Source organism: Fringilla coelebs (genome assembly GCF_963513975.1).
Source record: "Fringilla coelebs genome assembly, chromosome: 2".
Taxonomy (NCBI): domain Eukaryota; kingdom Metazoa; phylum Chordata; class Aves; order Passeriformes; family Fringillidae; genus Fringilla; species Fringilla coelebs.
In genome coordinates, this window is record NC_140029.1 from 50,575,853 (window position 1) to 50,583,335 (window position 7,483).

Consider the following 7,483-nt stretch of genomic DNA (forward strand, 5'->3'; position numbering starts at 1 on the left):
TCTTTTCTTTAGCTGAAAACCTGCCAGCTGTTATTCGATATCACTGAGTATCATGTAACAAATAGAAAAGCTACATGTCAGGGAGAATGTCTCTTTCCCTACTGATCTAGGCTGGAACACAGCAAAGTTTCCATTTACTTCTAGCTATTGTGAAAAGAAAGCTCCATTGACCTATTTTGACACTCAGCCAGGGAGGTGACTCCATCAGTCAGAAGCTGACCATTTTTGTTTCCAAACGCACCCACCAGAATTTTAATACTGTGCTTTGTTTGAACTGAAAGGCCGTCATTTCAGTGCTTTTTGTCACCATTGATCTCAGACTTATGTATTTTACATGGTATTTTGGAGATACACTATTAGCCATCATTACTGTATTCTGTGAAAATTATTTATTTTGTCTGTAAGCCTGAAGAAAATTTCTGGTGAGTTTTCACATTACGCCGTGGCACCGAGCGATCCTTTGTGAAAAGATAACACAGATTGGCTCTTTTGTAACCTCTTCTTCCCAGGGAGACTCTGATCCTTCACCGGCACAAGATGTTTGAAGTTCTGCAGTTGAATTTTGCAAGACCAGGAGCAGGCCTTGAGGTCTTCTAATTCTATCTGTCACTGAGCATCTCCCCGGCTGGGAGCAGGGCATGCAGGACATGGTGGGAGCAGAATCCTGAATTAATTCTCTGGGGAGTAACTGATCCTCAGAATGATTTCTACAGGCATAGCTTCCAAAGGTACCCAGTGCTGATACAGAGCAGCACAGAGTAGTTTTTGCTGATCAGCAAAGGAGGGGTCACTTTAAGCAACAAGGCACAGGAAAATGTTCTGTAGAGAGCAATTCATTAGCAGGACATTGCAGCCTTTAGTCTGGATTTTCGATGGGTCGAACTGCATCCTTGCGGGCACACCGAGGGAATGGGCTGCCCATGCATCATTCCTGCCAGACAGGATTCCTTCAGGTGCACCTAGCAGCATTTTTGCTGTTGTTGTGAGAAGAGAAAATTGAGCCCAGTCGTCAAAGATACTGAAAGCTGGGGATTTCTTTCCCCAAAGTTATAAGCATCAATTAGGCACTGAAGCTCCACTCACTATCAATCATTTGAAAATCTCCCTCTGCATGATGCTGCCTGGCCTCAGGGCTGGAGCCCCAGCTGGGCACTGCCTTGTGCTTTGGTGGCACTGTGGTCCCTTAGCCCAGAAACCTCTGCTGAGATCTTCTTGTCAGGGAGGAAGCCCTTTAAACTCTGCATTCCTTACCCATTTTGAGAACCACACCGCATCCAGTTTGAATATGTAACCAAGTCTTGGATTAGGGTACAGGCATAAGTTTTGTGCATGGAATCTTTTGAGTATAAGTGAACATTTCAGCTGGGATGGGCAGCAGAACCTCTGGTCTCTACTTTCCCTACCTAGGAAAACACTGTTTGTGGCTGATGCTAATGTATGTTAAGCAAAGTGAAAAATAGAATTTATTTTTATGCAGTTACTGAACTGTGTGAGATGACAGTAATTCTTTTTACCATTGCTTAAAAACCTGTATTTTAAAGAAAATATAGCAGTTCAAATGTGTTTGGCACTTGAGAAAGTCAGAAGAAATATTATGGATTGATTGACAAAACCAGCAGTCTTACAAAATAATCTTCAAGCACAGTATCTAAAATATGTTGTGATTATCTGAAATAAATCTAAGCAGAGAGATGTAAAGTTAAAGTCTGAAAGGAATTTTCATGAAGATGTAGTGAACATATCCACTGATATAATTTCAGCAATAAAAGATTGCTTAAAAAAAAAAAAAGAAATTGCTTCCAATTTCAGATATCCCCTTTACTATAGCAAACTCACAAACTGTATATTGCCTTTTGCTTTCATGGTCAGAACTAGTATTTTTTGAAAAGGCCTTTTTTCCACAACAGACACTATATTCACAATATATACCTTACACACATTAAATGTAGCTGTTTTCAGTGTGATTTTAAACCAGACAGAGTTTTCCAGTTCTTTAGTGTTTTGTCACACTGTGCAGGCCCATAGTTATAGCCCTCCCTTTAGCTGAAGAAAGACGTACCAGAGAAGCTAAAACTCAAGCAAAGCTAACCGGATTTATATCTTTCTTCTTGGCAAACACTGTCCTTGGAAATTTTATGTAGAGTAACCTGTATGTTGGAGATATCTCAGATGCGTTATGGCAGCCAAACTATTCTCAGAGCTGTGGTTCACACCTCTGGAAAGGCTTGGAACCCACCCACTCTGTTAATTTTTTTGAGTAAGACGTCAAGCGCGTTCTTCTCACTTCAGATTAACCTTGCAGCTCATTTAAGTGTAACCCAATAACATGACCAATGGTTAAGCTTTCTAAGCTCCTGGAGTACCATTGCTTGTTTAATTCGTACAATAATCATTAACATACGTCACTTCAAGAGCAAAAACTTGAGTGGTGGAGAGAAATTCAAATGTGTGTTTTTCTGTAAATCAGACTTTTGGACTGCTGGCAGTTGGCCCCTTCCCTTCATCACAAGCCAGGCCTTCTCAGAATCCAGCTCCCAGTTCTTCTTAACAGCTTTCCCTGGCTTTTCAGAGGTAACTGACCATCTCCCTGTCCTCAGGCTCATATTCAATCTGCATTTGAAGAACTTGAGAGGAAACAAAAGATTTACTTCCTCTCTCCAAAAAGATATAAAATTACTTGTTCAGCACTATTTTGTTGAAGTACCTGTTTAGATGTTTAACACAGAATTTCTCTTCCTTAGCTAACATATCCTAGAAACAGGATTTCTTGCTTAAAACCCTGTTAAAAGTCTTTCTAGAGCAGTTTGCCTTCATATTGTGATACTAGTGGATATGAGGAGAGAGAATGACTTCTCCCTATGAGCCAACAAGCCTGGACAGCTACAGAAAGAGACCTCTGTCATTACCATTTTGTAGCATACACCAGCATGTGCCCACTCAATATTCATGACAGCATTCTCCCAGAGCTCTGACTAGAGTGATTAAATGCCCATTGCAGTTTTGTGTCTTTCAAACATAGCTAAACCTTCAGAAATCTGATTATGACAGTAACCAGAAAGTTGACAGGAAAGTAATGGAGCTTGCAAAGGTTAATTTGGATGAAAAAAACTTGTCATGAATCCATGTTACAAAGCAATATTTCCTAATCTGTGAGACTTGCATATAGTGGGCATGTGGTGGGAGGAAGGAAACTAAAAAAAGAATGTCTTTCAAGCTGACAGATTTGATCACGTGAAGTCTTCAGCTCCAAGTTTGGGTTTTGTTTAAAGTAAATATCTTCCTCCTGGCAAGGCAGGCTTAACAAGTGAGGAAGTAATTTCCAGGCACTACACTAAAGTAATTTTCTGACACTAATGAATCTGCATCGCTAATGTGTACACACTGCTCAGCTTCTCCTTTGCAATATTCAAGACTAGAGAAAGCCTCCTGAAATGAATAAAATTATTAGGATTTCACTGGAATACATGAGAACATAATTTGGGCAGTTTAATCACCTGTGCCTGTATGAATTGGGGTGTGTACTATGTATTTTCTGTCTTTGGAGTAAAGAGCCACTTTAATAGCCTCATACCTTGTTGTACAGATGTTCTGAAAGGGCTTGTGATACAACTGGAAGTTTTTCCATAGAGTCTTAAGTCTGGTATTAAAAGAGATTGTTTCCATGAGAAGGATGCGCTGAAAGCCTGCAATAAATTATTGACCATGTCAGTGACCCAGGTTTTGGACAGCTTTATTTAAATTGAGTACATTTCTATTCAGAGGTTGCATCATTGAAATAAATGGGGCTTTCTCATCTCTAAGGAGGCACAAAGCTCTGAGTGAAACTATTAGAAGCAGTTTAAGGCTGTGTGATTTTTGGGGGAGAGATACTATAGGAAGAATGTGGTAGATTCATAATGGAAGATAAACAAGCTGGGGTTTTTGTTGTGTTGAGGTTTTTTCAGTATTTTTCAGAAGCAATATTGAATATTAGCTTGCACATTTACATAAACAGCTCCATGAGTAAAACAAACCAACAAAACACATTAAAAAAAAGTCACAAAACTGGAATTCAGCTGAAGTGAAAGCTGAAGCTGAAGTGAAAGCTGAAGCTTCTGTAAACTATGTCAAGATATCACTTTGGTCTCTTACCTTCAGCTGTGCAAGCTGGCCTGGCTTTTTCTAGATATCAGTCATATATCCTCCAGACAGGAATGCAAAGCTAATATTGCTCCTCTTTATAGCAGATCTCAGAATGGTCTTTCCCAAGACCCTTTATGTTTGGGAGTGAGGAGGGTGATTTGCCTGAATTAACATGGACATGCCCCTCTGACACCCTTATTGCAAAGACTATTTCTGAAACCCCAGGGTGACAAATTAAGCTGGGGTTCAGCAGATTAAGGAACATACTATGATATAAAATACTCACAAAACAAGCAAGAAAAATGTAATTCAGTTGATTTTGGGATTTAAGTTAGCTGATTTTACTTGACAATCTGCACTCATTCCTGATGTCAGCCTGATCTTAATGCTGTGTTTTTATTGTGAGTACTTGTTGACAACATAAACCACCTTCACAGTAAAACCCTGCTATTATGCCCCATCACAAAGGGTGGTTTTACTGTACATACAGTAGAATGGGTGTCATTTGGTCCTAGTATGGGCTTTTGTGAAAGAACTTAATATCTTACAGTTGCTTGTAGTAACTGTCATACACTGGATAATGAAATTTTGCAAAAGTGCATTTTAGAAAGAATATTAATTAACAATAATATTACTTTGGATTCCAGTGGAAAAGGTACTAGCTAGCTTTTGTGATAATCAAGCAGGAGAACAATTTCTGTTATTATAATAGATTTAGCAATGTACCTAAAATTGTACTTCCTTTTATTTACAAACATTTCTTTCTTTTAAAGAACTAAATTCTGTGCATATATATGTATGACCTGAGTTCGCTGGAGAAATTATGAACTGTAGGATCAGTATCCTGACTTCCAAAATATCTGAACAATCAGAACCTTAAAATGAAATAATAAGCACAAGTGAACAGTCAGTCAAGTCCTGAATAATGAAGGAAAAGGATGGGGAAAAGCCTCAATTCAGCCTTGCTGACAGAAGGTGAGAACAAGAGCAGCAGGTTTATAGGAATGTCCAGGAATAGTTGTTCTAGGTAGCAACTAGAGGCAGAGTGAGAAGCATTTATCACCTTTGATAAGATGAGGGTAGATTTCCTGGGGTTGGTAAAATAATCTCAGGAGAAAGCAGGTGGCTTTCTAGTTGAAGCAAACAGCAAGCAAAAGTAAAGTTCAAGGAGCAGGGCAGGTACCTGGAGTTTGACCAGGGGCTGTAAGAGTCAAAGAGAGCCCCCATAAGCAACTACAAACAAAGAAGAAAGAGAGACTAAAACAGAGAGAAAGGTAACAAGAAGCACCAGCTTGCCAAGTTTTTTCCTGACTTGTGTAACAAGGAGGTGTCTGAAGAAAAAACTAATACACATACACATGTGGAGCAGAAAGAAAAAAAACCTAATATCAAGAAATTTATATCTGACCTGTAAAATCTTGACAGACCTCCAAGAGAGAAAAAAGTTTTGTATTTAGGCCTATGGCACTTACCTGAAAGAAGAATATTATCTGAAATGTAATATTCTTGTTTAACATTCTGGGGAATGTAAATAATTTTAAAAGAAATTTTAAAACATGGGAATTAGTTTCTCCTGCAATAAAAGGCAGTGCAACATAGCAATACATATATTGTGTTACAATACCTGTAGGTTTAAATGCTTCCAAGCTTCAGAACAGAAACTTAGATCCATATTCATTATTGCTAGTAAAAGGTTGGGTTTTTTTTTCATTAGATTTTAAATCTCTCGGCAATGGTCTATGTATAGACTTAAATTCCTGAATCATCTTGAATGGCTCCAGTTACGTTGCTATAGCAGTGTGTGTTATACCAAACTAGCTCATCCTTGGGGGCCCTGGATCGCCCCCAGCTCAGCACAAACTCTCTGCTTTGTAGAGGTACTCACCTCTCATGGGGCTTTTTCCAGCAAGCCTCTCTGTAGCTGGTTCTTAGAGGTTCTCAAATGCTTACAGCTCTACAGTGAGCATTTTATTAGTTATCATCTTCCAGCTGCAGGGGTCTTTCCCTTTTTTCACTGATGAAATGTAGCCCACCTCCCCAGCTCTGATTTCAGCTGCCTTACCTAGAAATGAGATGCATCACATCGCAGATAAAACCTGTGTCGATACCTCGAGATCAGACCTTCTTATATAACCAGCACTTAAATTCAGGTGTTGCAGTGTGGAACTGAGTTCTGCCAGTGCAAATCTCACTTTACTCTGTAGCCTCTGCTCCCCGTGTCAGCTGGTGCCTGCCAGCGTCAGTCATTGGTGACGTGCTGATAATGCTGACAGCTTCCCAAGGAAGTGCTCTGGCACAGGATGCCATGCTAATGGCCTGCCTTTTACCACCCAGTACCACAAAAGCTCTGACGTCTGCTGCCAGACCGGCTGAACTGTCTGTCTCCACAACAGTAAGGATCAGGGGATGGACCTGCACAGGCAGTGTTGTAAAAGATATCCCTACAGATAACTTGGTCAGCAAGAGAAAGTAGATAGATCCTTCTTTGGGCTGCTGAAGAAAGCCTCAGAACTGGAGGCACAGGTGATTACAGATGGCTCTGACCGCCACAGTGTCTGCTGGAAGGATAATATGGCACAAACAGTCCATTGCATTTGTGGACTGTATTGAAAACTTTTTCTTGATGCAGGTGATCAGTGAACCAATGAGGGGATGTTGGACCTAAAGGTCAAGGGCAGTGTTGACTGCAGCAGCTGTGAGACTGTGGAGTTTAGGACTCTAAGAGAAGTGAGCGAAATAAATAGCTGAATTACAGCTCTGGACTTCAGAAGAGCAGATTTAGGTCTGTTCAGGGAGTCTGTTCATGGAAAACTGTGCTGCAGGGCAAAAGGCCCCAGGAGAGCTGGCTGATCTTCAAAGACAGCCTCCTCAGAACACAAGAACAGCGCACAATGTTCAGAAAGTTGAGCAAGTGTGGCACGAGGCCAGTGTGGATGAACATGGAGCTCCTGCCTGAGCTCAAACACAAGAAGTACACAGCAGGTGGAAGCAGGGACAGACTACTTGGGAGGAATGAACAGACGCTGTTCAAGTGTGCAGGAATACAGTCAGGAAAGCCAATCTGCAAGTCCAGATTAAAGTAGCAAGGGAGGAAAAGGGCGATAAGGAAAGTTTCTTTACGTGTAGCAGTAGAAAGACTAATGAGAATGTAGAACAATGAGCAAGGGCATTGCTCAGTGGGGCAGGGAATCCTTTGACAAGGGATATGGAAAAGACTTTGTGTTTTTTCCTCAATTTTCCTTGACAAGTCTGCCCCCTGGCCCACCAGCTCCCCAGGCCTTCTAGCAGTTTGCTGGCATGAAGTAGTACCCACACTAGGAGAAGATGGAATCAGGGAGTACTTAACCACTTAGACATTCAC

At 40.7% G+C, this 7,483-nt stretch overlaps 1 long non-coding RNA gene across 1 annotated transcript; it reads right to left on the reverse strand.

Moving 5' to 3' along the window:
• Window positions 1-372: 372 nt before the first annotated feature.
• Window positions 373-6,308, reverse strand: LOC311166791. The gene is made up of 4 exons (XR_014617034.1): window positions 6,185-6,308; window positions 5,186-5,323; window positions 3,572-3,683; window positions 373-974 (listed from the first exon to the last, which is right to left on the reverse strand). It is a non-coding gene; the product is annotated as an uncharacterized lncRNA (long non-coding RNA).
• Between the last annotated feature and the right edge of the window lie 1,175 nt (window positions 6,309-7,483).